Here is a 22,315-nt window from a genome sequence, read left to right as displayed (position 1 = left end):
CTACTATAATAATGCTCCTATGTACAAGAATATAACTACTATAATACTGCCCCCTATATACAAGAATATAACTACTATAATACTGCCCCCTATTTATAAGAATATAGCTACTATAATACTGCCCGTATGTACACGATTATAACTACTACAATACTGACCCTTATAAATAAAACTAATATAATAATAGAGGTCCTTTAAAGGGCTGAGAACCACCTAATATATATGTCTATGACGACCCTAATAATCAGAAACACATACACCGGGTGATGTTATTTTGGTGGAGTAAAATTATATTGTCCTCCTTGTTTCTTGACCAGTACAACAGTCGTCTGTTCTCCTTGATCTAAATTTTACCGAAAAACCTCCCGATTCCTACTTGGTCTTCTGCACCCCTAAGGTCCCCGAGGGACAAGTCACCCAGGTGCACTGGAAGGAACAGCACGCCAACGGAACGTACAGTGTCATAGCTGTGCTAAACCATCATAGGGGGAATTACACCAAATTTCCTTATCAGGAGGAGGTGACGTTACATATAAAGAAAGGCAAAACCTACATGATGGAAATTACATCTCTGGAGATACGTGTCTGTTGTGAAGTTGTCATCTTCCCTTCTGGGAATATTTATCAGAACTGCATAACCATCGAAGGTGACTCAGGTAAGATAGTCAAGAATTTAATGTTTCTAAAAGCTTGTGCTTCATCGAATGAGGAGTTTAGTGTGGAAAAAAAAAAGGTAGATGATATTAATCTGATATATATTCAAAATGTAAAAGGACAATTACAGAAAGTGTTATTATCACACTAAGAATAATTGTAATACTGCCCCTTATGCACATGAACATAACTACTATAATAATTTTCGCTATGTAAAATAATATAACTACTATAATACTGCCCCCTATGTACAAGAATATAACTACTATAATACTACCCCTATATACAAGAATATAACTACTATAATACTGCCTCTATATACAAGAATATAACTACTATAATACTGCCTCTATATACAAGAATATAACTACTATAATACTGCCCCCTATATACAAGAATATAAATACTATAATACTGCCTCCTATGTACAAGAATATAAATACTATAATACTGCCCTCTATATACAAGAATATAACTACTATAATACTGCCCCTATATACAAGAATATAACTACTATACTACTGCCCCCTATGTACAAGAATATAAATACTATACTACTGCCCCCTATGTACAAGAATATAACTACTATAATACTGCCCCTATGTATAAAAATATAACTACTATATTACTGCCCCCTATATACAAGAATATAACTACTATAATACTGCCCCTATGTATAAAAATATAACTACTATATTACTGCCCCTATATACAAGAATATAACTACTATAATACTGCCTCCTATGTACAAGAATATAACTACTATAATATTGTCCCCTATATACAAGAATATAACTACTATAATACTGCCTCCTATGTACAAGAATATAACTACTATAATATTATCCCCTATGTACAAGAATATAACTACTATTTTACTGCCCCCTATATACAAGAATATAACTACTATAATACTGCCCCTATATACAAGAATATAACTACTATAATTCTGCCCCTATGTACAAGAATATAACTACTATAATACTGCCCCTATATACAAGAATATAACTACTATAATACTGCCCCTATATACAAGAATATAACTACTATAATACTGCCCCCTATATACAAGAATATAACTACTATAATACTGCTCCTATATACAAGAATATAATTACTATAATACTGCCCCCTATATACAAGAATATAACTACTATAATACTGCCCCTATGTACAAGAATATAACTACTATAATACTGCCCCCTATATACAAGAATATAACTACTATAATACTGCCCCTATATACAAGAATATAACTACTATAATACTGCCCCTATATACAAGAATATAACTACTATAATACTGCCCCTATATGCAAGAATATAACTACTATAATACTGTCCCTATATACAAGAATATAACTACTATAATACTGCCCCTATCTACAAGAATATAACTACTATAATACTGCCCCTATATACAAGAATATAACTACTATAATACTGCTTCCTATATACAAGAATATAACTACTATAATACTGCCCCCTATATACAAGAATATAACTACTATAATACTGCCCCCTATATACAAGAATATAACTACTATAATACTGCCCCCTATATACAAGAATATAGCTACGATAATACTGCCCCTATATACAAGAATATACCTACTATAATACTGCTCGCTATATACAAGAATATAACTACTATAAAACTGCCTCCTATGTACAAGAATATAACTACTATAATACTGCCCCCTATGTACAAGAATATAACTACTATAAAACTGCCTCCTATGTACAAGAACATAACTACTAGAATACTGCCCCCTATATACAAGAATATATCTACTATAATACTGCCCCTATATACAAGAATAAAACTACTATAATAATGCCCCTATGTGGAAGAATATAACTACTATAATACTACTTCCTATGTAGAAGATTATAACTACTATAATACTGCCCCCTATATGCAAGAATATAACTACTATAATACTGCCCCTATATACAAGAATATAACTACTATAATACTGCCCCTATATACAAGAATATAACTACTATAATACTGCCCCTATATACAAGAATATAACTACTATAATACTGCCCCTATATACAAGAATATAACTACTATAATACTGCCCCTATATGCAAGAATATAACTACTATAATACTGTCCCTATATACAAGAATATAACTACTATAATACTGCCCCTATCTACAAGAATATAACTACTATAATACTGCCCCTATATACAAGAATATAACTACTATAATACTGCTTCCTATATACAAGAATATAACTACTATAATACTGCCCCCTATATACAAGAATATAACTACTATAATACTGCCCCCTATATACAAGAATATAACTACTATAATACTGCCCCCTATATACAAGAATATAACTACGATAATACTGCTCCATCAGATATCAGACTGTCAATCACCGCGCTGAGCGAGGTCTCACTTACAATGTCAGTATATGCGGCACTTTCTTGCTCACTCCCAGGAGTGCCACTCGCATTCACTTCATCTGTACTGCACATCGAGTCTACTGCAGTTAACCCCTCGTCAGCTGGCACACATTTCTCTGCAGCTTTAGCAGCATTTTTGTTGACTGATTGCACAGACCTCACACATGATGGGAGTTGTGATCCTCCAGCCAGTGCACACTCATATCTTCCAGGGTTTTATTATTATTATGTATTATAGTCAGTGTCTTTTTTTGCAATGATATTTTTTCTCTTCACAGTTTGGGCTCTGGTCTCCCTTTTGTTCTCAATTGCCCAGTTCTTTATTTTGGGTACTGTGCATGATTCTTTCTGCAATCTCTCCTTCAATTTCACCAGCTCACGTGTGCAAACATCCAGACACTCACATTTCATCAGCTTTTCCTTTGGATCAGTCTCTTGGTTAATTTCAGGTCTCAATTTGCGAACTTGCATTTCCATTTTAAAGATATTTTTCTTTGTCATTTTTGTGCACAATTCACCAACATCATGAGATTCAGTTGACTCACCAGCCACCATTTCCAGATCATCACCTCCACCATCTCCATGCTGCAGGCCAAACTCCAGACTCTGGGCTTTCCCAGGATCATCAGCCCAGGACCCCTCCCCTCCACCTGGGTCAGAAGCCATGCATAGTCCTAACAGGGAGCTCACAAGCACACGTCTATCCTCTCCTATGGACAAGAATAGAACTACTATAATACTGCCCCTATATACAAGAATATAACTACTATAATACTGCTCCTATGTACGAGAATATAACTACTATAATACTGCCCCCTATATACAAGAATATAACTACTATAATACTGCTCCTATGTACAAGACTATAACTACTATAATATTGCTCCCTATAAACAAGAATATAACTACTATAATACTGCTCCTATATACAAGAATTTAACTACTATAATACTGCCCCTATATACAAGAATATAACTACTATAATACTGCCTCCTATATACAAGAATATAACTACTATAATACTGCCCCCTATATACAAGAATATAACTACTATAATACTGCTCCTATGTACAAGACTATAACTACTATAATATTGCTCCCTATAAACAAGAATATAACTACTATAATACTGCTCCTATATACAAGAATTTAACTACTATAATACTGCCCCTATATACAAGAATATAACTACTATAATACTGCCTCCTATATACAAGAATATAACTACTATAATACTGCCCCCTATATACAAGACTATAACTACTATAATACTGCCCCCTATATACAAGAATATAACTACTATAATACTGCTCCTATGTACAAGACTATAACTACTATAATATTGCTCCCTATAAACAAGAATATAACTACTATAATACTGCTCCTATATACAAGAATTTAACTACTATAATACTGCCCCTATATACAAGAATATAACTTATATAAATATATTAATGGCACATACAAAAAATATGGTGATATCCTGTTCCTTGTAAAACCCCCTCAAAAAACAAGGGGGCACTCCCTCCGTCTGGAGAAAAAAAGGTTCAAGCTGCAGAGGCGACAAGGCTTCTTTACAGTGAGAACTGTGAATCTATGGAATAGTCTACCGCAGGAGCTGGTCACAGCAGGGACAGTAGATGGCTTTAAAAAAGGGTTAGATAATTTCCTAAAACAAAAAAATATTAGCTCCTATGTGTAGAAATTTTTCCTTCCCTTTTCCCTTCCCTTGGTTGAACTTGATGGACATGTGTCTTTTTTCAGCCGTACTAACTATGTAACTATGTAACTATGTAACTACTATAATACTGCCTCCTATATACAAGAATATAACTACTATAATACTGCCTCCTATATACAAGAATATAACTACTATAATACTGCCACCTATGTACAAGAATATAACTACTATAATACTGCCTCCTATGTACAATTATAATGAAAATTTACTCACCGAAATTTTTATTTCCTGGAGTCCGTAGGCAGCACAACACATATGGGTTTTAGTCCCCTAGATACAATTAAGCAGAGACAGGTTAATTAGCAATAAGCATTAAAGAGGCTCTGTCACCAGATTCTCAAATCCCTATCTCCTATTGCATGTGATCGGCGCTGCAATGTAGATAACAGTAACGTGTTTTTTTCACAGAAAGGATTCAGAAGTGTCAGAATTCTGAATACACATGACGTCCAGGCTGGAGGTCATGTGTATTCATTATCAGGACACTTGTGTATGTGGCTGCACATCGTTCTAGTAAGAACGTGATGCTGCTGTGTAAATGAATGGAGAGGAGTGAATGATGCTGATTGGTCACTGATTCATCAGCATCATACACTTCTCTCCACAACACCCAGTTAGTAAAACAAGTAAACACGCCCAGTTAAAAACACAATACACGCCCAGTTGGACATACGAATAAAAACACGCCCAGTTGTCCATTTCAAAGCTCATTTGCATATATATAAAATAGCTCATAACTTGGCCAAAAATGAACGTTTTTAAAAAACCAAAACGTTACTGTTCTCTACATTGCAGCGCCGACAACATGCAATAGGAGATAGGGATTTCAGAATCTGGTGACAGAGCCTCTTTAAGCAATTAAGGACTTCCCCTATAAGTATGTACCAGTGACCGGGCCCCAGCGTATTTTTACGAAACAATAGATATAAGTTCTGCCATGGGGGGAAGCTTGTGCTGCCTACGGACTCCAGGAAATAAAAATTTCAGTTAGTACATTTTCGTTTTCCTGATCGTCCTTGGCAGCACAACACATATGGGACTTGCCAAGCAATAGCTATATGGGCGGGATAGCAGACGCCATTTCAAGCACTCTTTTGCCAAATAGACAACCCTCTGATACTAGTGAGTCGAGCCTGCAGTGCTTGACAAAGGTTGAGGTCGATGCCTACGTAGCAGCCCTGCAGATTTGCTTGACTTCTGCACATGAGGTAGCTGTGGAGCGTGTGGAATGTGCCCTGATCTGCAGAGGAGATTGAAGGTCACTGAGATTATAGCACTTTTCAATAGTTGATCTAATCCACCTGGCTAGGGTGGCTTTACTTGCTTTTTGCCCTTTATTAGGACCGGCGGCCTGAAGGAACAGATTTTCTGCTTTCCTAAAAACCTTTGTCCTTTGATTATAGGTGAGAACTGCTCTTCTCACATCCAGTGTATGCCAATTCTCCTGACCTTCACCTTGGGGATGAGGGAAAAGAACTGGCAATAATATTTCTTGATTGATATTCTTGAAAGAGGGAACTTTAGGCAAAAACCCAGGCATGGTACGTAGTAGAAGACAATCTCCCAGGTCTCTCAAATAGGGTTCTTTGAAGGAGTGAGCCTGAAGCTCGCTTATGCGCCTGGTCGACGTGATTGCCACCAAGAAGAAGGCCTTAAAGGAGAGGAATCTGATGGACGACTCTTGCATGGGTTCAAACGGTGGCTTTGTCAGAGCCAACACAACCACTGAAAGATCCCAGGAAGGAGAGGGTACCTGAGAGACTGGGCTAAGGTTTCTTAAAGCCTTGAAGAAGGTCTTCACCAACTGTTGGTTAGAGAAACGGTTTTGCAGTTGGGCATTGATTGCTGTGAAGTGCACCTTAAGGGTATTTAGCTTCAACCCTTTATTGAAGCCTTCCTGAAAAAATTTAAGGATAGTATTCAGAGAGACTGAGTTTGCTGAATTCCTGGAGCACCAGGAGGTGAACAGGGTCCAAACTCTGTTGTATACTTTGACTGTTGAGGGGCGTCTGGCTGACTGTAGGGTGTTAATAACTTCAGAAGAGAGCCCCAATTCTGTCAGATTCTCCCGGTCAGTCTCCAGGTCGTGAGATGTATACTGCGAGGTTTCAGGTGATACACCCCTTTCTGGGACAGGAGAGACCTGCCTTTTGAGAGAGACCATGCTAGGGAGAACCAGGCCCTGCGGGGACAAAATGGCAGGATTGCAATGGCTTCCGCTCTTTCTTCCCGAATATTCCTCAATACTCTGGGAATTAAGGGAGAATATATAGAATAATTTTTCCCTCCAGCTGACAGACAGGCCATCCAATGCTACCGCATGGTGCGTGTGGTATAGAGGACAGAAGCTGAGGAATTTGTTGTTCTCTTCCGATACCATCGCATCCAAGTCTGGCATTCCCCATGTGGCAGTTAAGCTGCTGAAGACCTGAGGGTTGAGACTCCACTCCCCTGGATGGAGGATATTGCGGCTGTGGAAATCTGCAGTGTGGTTTATTGAGCCCTTAATGTGAACTGCTAAAATTCCTATAGAATGTTGTTCTGCCCAACTCATGTCGTCTGCTTTAGGCCGACATTGAGACACTCCTCGTTCCTCCTTGCTTGTTTATATGGAAAACAGTTGCTAGGTTGTCCGACTAGACCAGGATTTGGGCATTTTGTAGATGAGATTGAAAGGACATTAGCGACAATCTCACTGCTCTGAGTTCCCTCATGTTGGAGGATAGTGACACTTCCTTCTGACTCCATCTGTTCTGAACCCATAGGTGATCTACATGGGCACCCCAGCCCCAGGGGGAGGAATCCATTGTACTTTCTGCGGTGGGGGAATGAGAGACTTGCCGGACCGGAGAGTGTCCGGGATTAACCACCAGTTGAGGTCTTGAAGCGTAAAGTTGGAGACTTTGAAGAGAGCGTCCAGATTTTTGACATTTTTGTCCCAGGATCTGAGGATGTCGAGCTGCAATGACCTCATGTGGGCTTTGGCCCAGGGGACCGCATCTATGGATGAGGTCATTAGACCTTGGACTTTCACAGCTCCTCAAATGTATACATTCGGATGGCAAATGAGGTGTTCTATTTAACCCCGAAATGCAGTAATCCTCTCTGGAGACAACTTGATTGTCATCGGAACGGGAATTCACAATGAACACTAAAAATTTCAGATTCTGTGATGGCGAGTGCTGTGACTTTCTGAAGTTCACCAGGAACCCATGAAAGTGAAGAAATTCTAATGTGGTTTGGAGATGTTCTTGGAGCAGGGATTTTGATGGCGCTTTTATTAGCCAGTCGTTTAAGTAAAAAACCACACATATTCCCTTCAGCCTCAGAGCTCCGGTTAGGACCACTACAATTTTCGTGAACACACGGGGTGCTGACGAAATCCCGAAGGGCAGGCAGGTGAACTGGAAGTTCTCTACTCCACCCTGAGTCTGGACCGCCAGTCGAAGGAACTTTCTGTGAGCGGCCAGAATAGGGACATGCAAGTATGCGTCTGTAAGGTCGATTGTTGCAAAAACATCGTTCCTCTCCAGAAGGTTCATCACCGACCGGATGGTCTCCATCTTGAAAGTTCTCCTCAACTGATATCGATTGAGGAAGGTCAGGTCTATGACCAGTCTCCAACTGCCGTCTCATTTGTGCACCGGGAACACTCCGGAATAAACTCCTTGCCCCCTCTCTAAAACTGGAACATCTTCTAGGGCTGCTTTCTGGAGAAAAACCTGTAAAAGCTGATGGACCATCGGATTGTGATGCACCTTGAGGACAAAGTGGTCTGGGGGGAACTTTTTGAACAACAGTGAGTATCCTCTCCTTATGGTTGTCATCGCCCACTCGTCGGATGATGTCACCGACAACCGAGAGGAGAACCTCTGAAGCCTCGCTCCTACCTGTAGGATTGACTTGGCATCATAAATCGTTGGGATTCTTCCGAAAGGAGGAAGGGCTTTCCCGCTTCGTTCTAAATGTGCGCTGACGGTCTGGAAACCTTCTTTTGAACTTTGGGGACCTTATTTTCTGATCCCGGAAGTAACACCTGGTATCCTTCATTTTAGGTTCAGGAAACCTGACCCCCTTGCCTTCCCATAAGGAATTCAAGATATCCGTAAGTTGGGACCGTATAAGGATTCCGGCTGGAAAGGGAAACTATGAAAATTACTTTTGGAAAGATTATCCCCTGACCATAATTTAAGCCAATGAGATCTTCTGGCTGCATTCGAAAGGGATAGGGCTCTAGATGCATATTTTATGCTATCCAGTTGGGAGTCACACAGTCTGAGGCTGCCTTCATTACTGGGATGGACTGGAGAATTTCTGCCCTTGGGACCCCTTCCTCTAGATCCCTCGATAAATGGCTCAGCCAGACCCGGAGTGCTCTAGCCACTGGTACTGAAGACAAGGAGGCTTTGCACGAGCCCACTGAGGAAGTATATACTTTCTTCAAGAGGGAATCCGATTTGCGGTCCATGGGGTCTTTCAGCAATGCTGATTCGTCAGATGAAAAAAATGGCTTTCTTTGCCAATTTGACCACTGGCAAATCCACCTTTGGTACATTTTCCCATTCTTTGGAGCCAGCTTCATCCAGCCTGTAAAGGTTTCTGAACCGTGAGCCCAGTTCTGCCTTCCTTTCTGGCTTATCCCAATCCCGTTTCATCCTTTCCGTCAGGACTGGATGACTGGGAACATTTTTCCCTTTGGAAATAGGAGAATAAAACAGTATGTCCTTTTTATGTTTGTGCTCAACCACTTTCCCCGTCTCCAATGTATCCTTCACCGCTCTGAAGAGATCATGGAGCTTATCCTTATTTAGGATATAACATTCTTCAGGGTCGCCAGAATCTTGATTATCAGAGACCACCTCTGAATCTGAACCTCCTGCTGAGGAGGAATCCTCCTGGTATTGAGGAGGTTGAGAGGAAGAGCGCCCCATGGTGTGATGATTTGACATCCTCAAAAGTTACAGATAACTGTTGTTTGAACCATTGCATGAATCCTCCCTGGGAGGGAAGGTAACTTGGGTGGAGCACAATACACACAGATCTGACATAATGTCATAAGGCAGAGGCTGGAGGCATTTCCTGCAAAGCCTGTGCCTGGATTTGTGGGTCCTTTTCCTACCTTCTCTTCTAGAGGCAGACATCTAGATAAGAGAAAAGACAAACGTATGGTAGGAAATGTGCATAGCCGACAGCATAAAGACACATAAGGACCCATCAATTTAAACAGCCGTACTAACCTTAGCAAGCAGAGGGATGTCCAGAGGCAGAGCGCGCCTGTTACGTTGGGTACGTGGACCCACTGGGCCGTACCGCCTTGACGGTATGGCAGCTGGCCAACAGGTCACAGTCTGTAGTTCGTCTAGTGTACCTGTAGTAGCTCAGACAGTTACCAGACAGGCTCGGTGGGACTAGGCAGCGGGCAGGCTCCAGGCGTGGTGTTGCAAAACAGGCGTGGTATACAGCACAGCACGACTTCAGCTCAACACGGTACTTGACCAGGATAGCACGGGATACAGGTTACAGGTAGCAGGAACGGGAAACACTGGGAACTGCGAAACACTAGGAGACTATTTGCTTAGACAGCAATACTCAGGCATTGCAGGGAGGGGCAAAGCCCTACTTATAGCCCAGGGTGCTCAGGGAGAAATCAGCTCGATCTCCCACCTGTGTGCGCTTTGGCTCCTTAGGTCTGGACTGAGCTTGCGAGCGCACTCTGGTGGTCACTGTGGAACAGGACGGCCATATGTGTAGACATTTGTGGAGAGAAGGGCATCGACTGGATGGAAGGAGTTCGTGGTCAGCTACCACGGACGTTACAGCGCCATCTTTCAAAGGAGACGCCAGCATCATATGCCCGCTGCGTCCGCGCATCATATCCGGGGGCGGTGACAAAGCTGACATCACTTTCGCCCCCATCCATGCCTCTGGAACGCAGAGAAGCACTTCCAGATACCGGGAGAGCGCAGGCGACTGATCCGGCAATTCGCCTCGACCCTAGACAAACGGGGGATGCTCCAACAGGGAATCCTCCTCTACCTGCTACCGTTACCTTGGGTGAGGTAAGGTGCCCCGTCGCCGTATACCAAGGAACGTCCGCCATCTTGGTACACCTTCGTGACTGAGGGACAGAGGCGCAGCCCTGTATACAGCCTGGATAAATCTTTTCCTTGGGTAGGATAGGGAACTGTCTCTGAACCGATTCCTAGAGAGAATGAAAAAATACGCTGGGGCCCGGTCACCGGTACATTCTTATAGGGGAAGTCCTTAATTGCTTAATGCTTATTGCTAATTAACCTGTCTCTGCTTAATTGTACCTAGGGGACTAAAACCCATATGTGTTGTGCTGCCAAGGATGATCAGGAAATAAATACTATAATACTGCTCCATATATACAAGAATATAACTACTATAATACTGCCCCTATATACAAGAATATAACTACTATAATACTGCCTCCTATGTACAAGAATATAACTACTATAATGCTGTTCCCTATATACAAGAATGAAACTACTATAATACTGCCTCCTATGTACAAGAATATAACTACTATAATACTTCCCCTATGTTCAAGAATATAATTACTATAATACTGCCCCTATATACAAGAATATAACTACTATAATACTGCCCCTATATACAAGAAGATAACTATTATAATACTGCCCCTATATACAAGAATATAACTACTATAATACTGCTCCCTATGTATAAGAATATAACTACTATAATACTGCTCCTATATACAAGAATATAACTACTACAATACTGCTCCTATATACAAGAATATGACTACTATATTACTGCCCCCTATGTACAATAATATAATTACTATACTTCCCCCTATGTACAGGAATATAGCTACTATAATAATGCCTCCTATGTACAAGAATATAACTACTATAATACTGCTCCTATATACAAGAGTATAATACTATAATACTGCCCCCTATGTAGAAGAATATAACTACTATAATACTGCCCCCTATGTACAAGAATATATTTACTATAGTACTGCTCCTATGTACAAGAATATAACTACTATAATACTGCCCCTATATACAAGAATATAACTACTATAATACTGCCCCTATATACAAGAATATAACTACTATAATACTGCCCCCTATATACAAGAATATAACTACTATAATACTGCCCCATATATACAAGAATATAACTACTATAATACTGCTCCTACGTAAAAGTATATAACTACTATAATACTGCTCCTATGTACAAGACTATAACTACTATAATACTGCACCTATATACAAGAATATAACTACTATAATACTACCCCCTATATACAAGAATATAACTACTATAATACTGCTCCCTATGTATAAGAATATAACTACTATAATACTGCTCCTATATACAAGAATATAACTACTACAATACTGCTCCTATATACAAGAATATGACTACTATATTACTGCCCCCTATGTACAATACTATAATTACTATACTTCCCCCTATGTACAGGAATATAGCTACTATAATAATGCCTCCTATGTACAAGAATATAACTACTATAATACTGCTCCTATATACAAGAGTATAACTACTATAATACTGCCCCCTATGTAGAAGAATATAACTACTATAATACTGCCCCCTATGTACAAGAATATATTTACTATAGTACTGCTCCTATGTACAAGAATATAACTACTATAATACTGCCCCTATATACAAGAATATAACTACTATAATACTGCCCCTATGTACAAGAATATAACTACTATAATACTGCTCCTATATACAAGAATATAACTACGATAATACTGTCTCCTATGTACAAGAATATAACTACTATAATACTGCCCCATATATACAAGAATATAACTACTATAATACTGCTCCTACGTACAAGTATATAACTACTATAATACTGCCCCTATGTACAAGACTATAACTACTATAATACTGCACCTATATACAAGAATATAACTACTATTATACTGCTCCTATATACAAGAATATAACTACTATAATACTGCCCCTATATACAAGAATATAACTACTATAATACTGCTCCTATGTACAAGAATATAACTGCTATAAAACTGCCTCCTATGTACAAGAATATAACTACTATAATACTGTCCCCTATATACAAGAATATACCTACTATAATACTGCCCCTATATACAAGAATATAACCACTATAATACTGCCCCTATGTACAAGACTATAAATACTATAATACTGCTCCTATGTACAAGAATATAACTACGATAATACTGCTCCTATATACAAGAATATAACTACTATAATACTGCTCCTATATACAAGAATATAACTACTATAATACTGCTCCCTATGTACAAGAATATAACTACTATAATACTGCTCCTATGTGCAAGAATATAACTACTATAATACTGTCCCCTATATACAAGAATATACCTACTATAATACTGCCCCTATATACAAGAATATAACCACTATAATACTGCCCCTATGTACAAGACTATAAATACTATAATACTGCTCCTATGTACAAGAATATAACTACGATAATACTGCTCCTATATACAAGAATATAACTACTATAATACTGCCCCCTATATACAAGAATATAACTACTATAATACTGCTCCCTATGTATAAGAATATAACTACTATAATACTGCTCCTATATACAAGAATATAACTACTACAATACTGCTCCTACGTAAAAGTATATAACTACTATAATACTGCCCCTATGTACAAGACTATAACTACTATAATACTGCACCTATATACAAGAATATAACTACTATAATACTACCCCCTATATACAAGAATATAACTACTATAATACTGCTCCCTATGTATAAGAATATAACTACTATAATACTGCTCCTATATACAAGAATATAACTACTACAATACTGCTCCTATATACAAGAATATGACTACTATATTACTGCCCCCTATGTACAATAATATAATTACTATACTTCCCCCTATGTACAGGAATATAGCTACTATAATAATGCCTCCTATGTACAAGAATATATCTACTATAATACTTCTCCTATATACAAGAGTATAACTACTATAATACTGCCCCCTATGTAGAAGAATATAACTACTATAATACTGCCCCCTATGTACAAGAATATATTTACTATAGTACTGCTCCTATGTACAAGAGTATAACTACTATAATACTGCCCCTATATACAAGAATATAACTACTATAATACTGCCCCTATGTACAAGAATATAACTACTATAATACTGCTCCTATATACAAGAATATAACTACGATAATACTGTCTCCTATGTACAAGAATATAACTACTATAATACTGCCCCATATATACAAGAATATAACTACTATAATACTGCTCCTGCGTACAAGTATATAACTACTATAATACTGCCCCTATGTACAAGACTATAACTACTATAATACTGCACCTATATACAAGAATATAACTACTATTATACTGCTCCTATATACAAGAATATAACTACTATAATACTGCCCCTATATACAAGAATATAACTACTATAATACTGCTCCTATGTACAAGAATATAACTACTATAAAACTGCCTCCTATGTACAAGAATATAACTACTATAATACTGCCTCCTATGTACAAGAATATAACTACTATAATAGTGCCCCTATGTACAAGAATACAACTACTATAATACTGCCCCTGTATACAAGTATATAACCACTATAATACTGCCCCTATGTACAAGACTATAAATACTATAATACTGCTCCTATGTACAAGAATATAACTACTATAATACTGCTCCTATATACAAGAATATAACTACTATAATACTGCTCCCTATGTACAAGAATATAACTACTATAATACTGCCTCTATGTACAAGAATATAACTACTATAATACTGCTCCTATGTGCAAGAATATAACTACTATAATACTGTCCCCTATATACAAGAATATACCTACTATAATACTGCCCCTATATACAAGAATATAACCACTATAATACTGCCCCTATGTACAAGACTATAAATACTATAATACTGCTCCTATGTACAAGAATATAACTACTATAATACTGCCCCTATATACAAGAATATAACTACTATAATACTGCCCGCTATATACAAGAATATAACTACTATAATACTGCCCCCTATATACAAGAATATAACTACTATAATACTGCCCCCTATATACAAGAATATAACAACTATAATACTGCCCCTATACACAAGAATATAACTACTATAATACTGCCCCCTATGTACAAGAATATAACTACTATAATAATGCCCCCTATGTACAAGAATATAACTACTATAATACTGCCCCTATGTATAAGAATATAACTACTGTAATACTGCTCCCAATTTACAAGAATATAACTACTATAATACTGCCCCCTATGTACAAGAATATAACTACTATAATAATGCTCCTATATACAAGAATATAACTACTATAATACTGCTCCTATATACAAGAATATAACTACTATAATACTACTCCTATATACAAGAATATAACTACTATATTACTGCCCCCTATGTACAATAATATAACTACTATAATACTGCTCCTATATATAAGAATATAACTACTATAATACTGCTCCAATGTACAAGAATATAACTACTATAATACTGCTCCTATGTACAAGAATATAACTACTATAATACTGCACCTATATAGAAGAATATAACTACTATTAGGGTATGTTCACACGGCAGCGTCCGATATGGCTGAAATTACGGAGCTGTTTTCAGGAGAAAATAGCTCCGGAATTTCAGACGTAATGGCATGTGCAGGCGTTTTTCGCAGCGTCCATTACGGACGTAATTGGGGCTGTTTTTATATTGTGTCAATGGAAAACGGCTCCAATTACGTCTCATGAAGTGACATGCACTTCTTTGACGCGGGCGTCTTTTTTACGTGCCGTCTTTTAACAGCGGCGCATAAAAAAAATAACCGTCGGCACAGTACATCGTAAAACACATACAAATGAATGGGCAGATGTTTGCCGACTCTTTGGTGCCGTATTTTTGGACGTAATTCGACGTTAAAACGCCCGAATTACATCCGTAAATTGGGTGTGTGAACCCAGCCTAATACTGCCCCCTATATACAAGAATATAACTACTATAATACTGCTCTTACGTACAAGAATATAACTACTATAATACTGCCCCATATGTACAAGAATATAACTACTATAATACTGACCCCTATGTATAAGAATATAACTACTATAATACTGCCCCCTATGTACAGGAATATAGCTACTATAATACTGCCTCCTATGTATAAGCATATAACTACTATAATACTTCAATATACAAGAGTATAACTACTATAATACTGCCCCTATGTACAAGAATATAACTACTATAATACTGCCCCTATATACAAGAATATAACTACTATAATACTGCCCCCTATATACAAGAATATAACTACTACAATACTGCCCCTACATACAAGAATATAACTACTATAATACTGCCCCCTATATACAAGTATATAACTACTATAATACTGCCCCTATGTACAAGACTATAACTACTATAATACTGCACCTATATACAAGAATATAACTACTATTATACTGCTCCTATATACAAGAATATAACTACTATAATACTGCCCCTATATACAAGAATATAACTACTATAATACTGCTCCTATGTACAAGAATATAACTACTATAAAACTGCCTCCTATGTACAAGAATATAACTACTATAATACTGCCTCCTATGTACAAGAATATAACTACTATAATAGTGCCCCTATGTACAAGAATACAACTACTATAATACTGCCCCTGTATACAAGTATATAACCACTATAATACTGCCCCTATGTACAAGACTATAAATACTATAATACTGCTCCTATGTACAAGAATATAACTACTATAATACTGCTCCTATATACAAGAATATAACTACTATAATACTGCTCCCTATGTACAAGAATATAACTACTATAATACTGCCTCTATGTACAAGAATATAACTACTATAATACTGCTCCTATGTGCAAGAATATAACTACTATAATACTGTCCCCTATATACAAGAATATACCTACTATAATACTGCCCCTATATACAAGAATATAACCACTATAATACTGCCCCTATGTACAAGACTATAAATACTATAATACTGCTCCTATGTACAAGAATATAACTACTATAATACTGCCCCTATATACAAGAATATAACTACTATAATACTGCCCGCTATATACAAGAATATAACTACTATAATACTGCCCCCTATATACAAGAATATAACTACTATAATACTGCCCCCTATATACAAGAATATAACAACTATAATACTGCCCCTATACACAAGAATATAACTACTATAATACTGCCCCCTATGTACAAGAATATAACTACTATAATAATGCCCCCTATGTACAAGAATATAACTACTATAATACTGCCCCTATGTATAAGAATATAACTACTGTAATACTGCTCCCAATTTACAAGAATATAACTACTATAATACTGCCCCCTATGTACAAGAATATAACTACTATAATAATGCTCCTATATACAAGAATATAACTACTATAATACTGCTCCTATATACAAGAATATAACTACTATAATACTACTCCTATATACAAGAATATAACTACTATATTACTGCCCCCTATGTACAATAATATAACTACTATAATACTGCTCCTATATATAAGAATATAACTACTATAATACTGCTCCAATGTACAAGAATATAACTACTATAATACTGCTCCTATGTACAAGAATATGACTACTATAATACTGCACCTATATAGAAGAATATAACTACTATTAGGGTATGTTCACACGGCAGCGTCCGATATGGCTGAAATTACGGAGCTGTTTTCAGGAGAAAATAGCTCCGGAATTTCAGACGTAATGGCATGTGCAGGCGTTTTTCGCAGCGTCCATTACGGACGTAATTGGGGCTGTTTTTATATTGTGTCAATGGAAAACGGCTCCAATTACGTCTCATGAAGTGACATGCACTTCTTTGACGCGGGCGTCTTTTTTACGTGCCGTCTTTTAACAGCGGCGCATAAAAAAAATAACCGTCGGCACAGTACATCGTCAAACACATACAAATGAATGGGCAGATGTTTGCCGACTCTTTGGTGCCGTATTTTTGGACGTAATTCGACGTTAAAACGCCCGAATTACATCCGTAAATTGGGTGTGTGAACCCAGCCTAATACTGCCCCCTATATACAAGAATATAACTACTATAATACTGCTCTTACGTACAAGAATATAACTACTATAATACTGCCCCATATGTACAAGAATATAACTACTATAATACTGACCCCTATGTATAAGAATATAACTACTATAATACTGCCCCCTATGTACAGGAATATAGCTACTATAATACTGCCTCCTATGTATAAGCATATAACTACTATAATACTTCAATATACAAGAGTATAACTACTATAATACTGCCCCTATGTACAAGAATATAACTACTATAATACTGCCCCTATATACAAGAATATAACTACTATAATACTGCCCCCTATATACAAGAATATAACTACTACAATACTGCCCCTACATACAAGAATATAACTACTATAATACTGCCCCCTATATACAAGAATATAACTACTATATTACTGCCCCCTATATACAAGAATATAACTACTATAATACTGCTCCTATATACAAGAATATAACTACTATTATACTGCCCCCTATATACAAGAATATAACTACTATAATACTGCTCCTATATACAAGAATATACAGTGGAGGAAATAAGTATTTGATCCCTTGCTGATTTTTTAAGTTTGCCCACTGTCAAAGTCATGAACAGTCTAGAATTTTTAGGCTAGGTTAATTTTACCAGTAAGAGATAGATTATATTAAAAAAAAAAAAGAAAATCACATTGTCAAAATTCTATATATTTATTTGCATTGTGCACAGAGAAATAAGTATTTGATCCCCTACCAACCATTAAGAGTTCAGCCTCCTCCAGACCAGTTACACACTCCAAATCAACTTGGTGCCTGCATTAAAGACAGCTGTCTTAAATGGTCACCTGTATAAAAGACTCCTGTCCACAGACTCAATTAATCAGTCTGACTCTAACCTCTACAACATGGGCAAGACCAAAGAGCTTTCTAAGGATGTCAGGGACAAGATCATAGACCTGCACAAGGCTGGAATGGCTACAAAACCATAAGTAAGACGCTGGGTGAGAAGGAGACAACTGTTGGTGCAATAGTAAGAAAATGGAAGACACAAAATGACTGTCAATCGACATCGATCTGGGGCTCCATGCAAAATCTCACCTCGTGGGGTATCCTTGATCCTGAGGAAGATGAGAGCTCAGCCGAAAACTACACGGGGGGAACTTGTTAATGATCTCAAGGCAGCTGGGACCACAGTCACCAAGAAAACCATTGGTAACACATTACACCGTAATGCATTAAAATCCTGCAGTGCCCGCAAGGTCCCCCTGCTCAAGAAGGCACATGTACAGGCCCGTCTGAAGTTTGCAAATGAACATCTGGATGATTCTGAGAGTGATTGGGAGAAGGTGTTGTGTTCAGATGAGACTAAAATTGAGCTCCTTGGCATTAACTCAACTCGCCGTTTTTGGAGGAAGGGAAATGCTGCCTATGACCCAAAGAACACCGTCCCCACTGTCAAGCATGGAGGTGGAAACATTATGTTTTGGGGGTGTTTCTCTGCTAAGGGCACAGGACTACTTCACCGCATCAATGGGAGAATGGATGGAGCCATGTACTGTCAAATCCTGAGTGACAACCTCCTTCCCTCCACCAGGACATTAAAAATGGCTCGTGGCTGGGTCTTCCAGCACGACAATTACCCGAAACATACAGCCAAGGCAACATAGGAGTGGCTCAAAAAGAAGCACATTAAGGTCATGGAGTGGCCTAGCCAGTCTCCAGACCTTAATCCCATCGAAAACTTATGGAGGGAGTTGAAGATCCGAGTTGCCAAGCGACAGCCTCGACATTTTAATGATTTACAGATGATCTGCAAAGAGGAGTGGGCCAAAATTCCATCTAACATGTGTGCAAACCTCATCATCAACTCCTAAAAATGTCTGACTGCTGTGCGTGCCAACAAGGGTTTTGCCACCAAGTATTAAGTCTTGTTTGCCAAAGGGATCAAATACTTATTTCTCTGTGCACAATGCAAATAAATATATATAATTTTGACAATGTGATTTTTGTATTTTTTTTTATATAATCTATCTCTCACTGGTAAAATTAACCTAGCCTAAAAATTCTAGACTGTTCATGTCTTTGACAGTGGGCAAACTTACAAAATCAGCAAGGGATCAAATGCTTATTTCCTCCACTGTACCTACTATAATACTGCTCCTATATACAAGAATATAACTACTATAATACTGCTCCTATATACAAGAATATAACTACTATAATACTGCCCCTATATATACAAGAATATAACTACTATAATACTGCCCCTATATACAAGAATATAACTACTATAATACTGCCCCTATTTATACAAGAATATAACTACTATAATACTGCCCCTATATATAAGAATATAACTACTATAATACTGCCCCTTATATACAAGAATATAACTACTATAATACTGCCCCTTATATACAAGAATAAAACTACTATAATACTGCCTCCTATATACAAGAATATAACTTCTATAATAATGCCCCTATGTAGAAGAATATAACTACTATAATACTACTTCCTATGTAGAAGATTATAACTACTATAATACTGCTCCTATATACAAGAATATAACTACTATAATACTGCTCCTATATACAATAATATAAATTCTATAATACTGCCTCCTATGTACAAGAATATAACTACTATAATACTGCTCCCTATGTACAAGAATATAACTACTATAATACTGCCCCTATATACAAGAATATAACTACTATAATACTGCCCGCTATATACAAGAATATAACTACTATAATACTGCTCCTATATACAAGAATATAACTACTATATTACTGCCCCTATATACAAGAATATAACTACTATAATACTGCTCCTATATACAAGAATATAACTACTATAATACTGCCTCCTATGTACAAGAATATAACTACTATAATACTGCCCCCTATGTACAAGAATATAACTACTATAAAACTGCCTCCTATGTACAAGAACATAACTACTAGAATACTGCCCCCTATATACAAGAATATATCTACTATAATACTGCCCCTATATACAAGAATAAAACGACTATAATACTGCCTCCTATATACAAGAATATAACTTCTATAATAATGCCCCTATGTGGAAGAATATAACTACTATAATACTACTTCCTATGTAGAAGATTATAACTACTATAATACTGCTCCTATATACAAGAATATAACTACTATAATACTGCTCCTATATACAAGAATATAAATACTATAATACTGCCTCCTATGTACAAGAATATAACTACTATAATACTGCTCCCTATGTACAAGAATATAACTACTATAATACTGCCCCTATATACAAGAATATAACTACTATAATACTGCCCGCTATATACAAGAATATAACTACTATAATACTGCTCCTATATACAAGAATATAACTACTATATTACTGCCCTATATACAAGAATATAACTACTATAATACTGCTCCTATATACAAGAATATAACTACTATAATACTGCCTCCTATGTACAAGAATATAACTACTATAATACTACTTCCTATGTAGAAGATTATAACTATTATAATACTGCCCCCTATATTCAATAATATAACTACTATAATACTGCCCCCTATGCACAAAAATATAATTACTATAATACTGCCCCCTATGTACAAGGATATAACTACTATAATACTGCTCCCCTATGTACAAGAATATAACTACTATAATACTGCCCCTATATACAAGAATATAACTACTATAATACTGCCACTATATACAAGAATATAACTACTATAATACTGCCCCTATATACAAGAATATAACTACTAGAATAATGCCCCCTATATACAAGAATATAACTACTATAATACTGCCCCTATATACAAGAATATAACTACTATAATACTGCCCCCTATATACAAGAATATAACTACTATAATACTGCCTCCTATGTACAAGAATATAACTACTATAATACTACTTCCTATGTAGAAGATTATAACTATTATAATACTGCCCCCTATATTCAATAATATAACTACTATAATACTGCCCCCTATGCACAAAAATATAATTACTATAATACTGCCCCCTATGTACAAGGATATAACTACTATTATACTGCCCCCGATGTAGTAGAATATAACTACTATAATACATTTTCATATATACAAGAATATAACTACTATAATGCTGTCACCTGTGTACAAGAATATAACTACTTTACTACTGCCCCCTATGTGTAAAAATATAACTACTATAATATTGCTCCCTATAGAAGAAACACTGTAAATTGATGGCCACCTCTAGTATTACCTGCT

General features: G+C 36.8%; 1 protein-coding gene across 4 annotated transcripts in view; it reads left to right on the top strand.

Moving 5' to 3' along the window:
• LOC142750249 (calpain-5-like) overlaps nt 1–22,315 on the top strand; it is a 58,222-nt gene that overhangs the window by 32,394 nt on the left and 3,513 nt on the right. For all 4 annotated transcript variants that reach the window (XM_075859195.1, XM_075859196.1, XM_075859197.1 and 1 more), the window contains one exon: nt 318–656. The gene's annotated coding sequence lies outside the window, so the exon portion shown is untranslated. The remainder of the gene's footprint in view (nt 1–317; nt 657–22,315) is intronic.

The sequence above is a fragment of the Rhinoderma darwinii genome, chromosome 3, assembly GCF_050947455.1.
Source record: "Rhinoderma darwinii isolate aRhiDar2 chromosome 3, aRhiDar2.hap1, whole genome shotgun sequence".
Classification (NCBI taxonomy): domain Eukaryota; kingdom Metazoa; phylum Chordata; class Amphibia; order Anura; family Rhinodermatidae; genus Rhinoderma; species Rhinoderma darwinii.
Note: the sequence above shows the minus strand (reverse complement) of the source record. Positions and strands in the feature narration are given on the sequence as shown.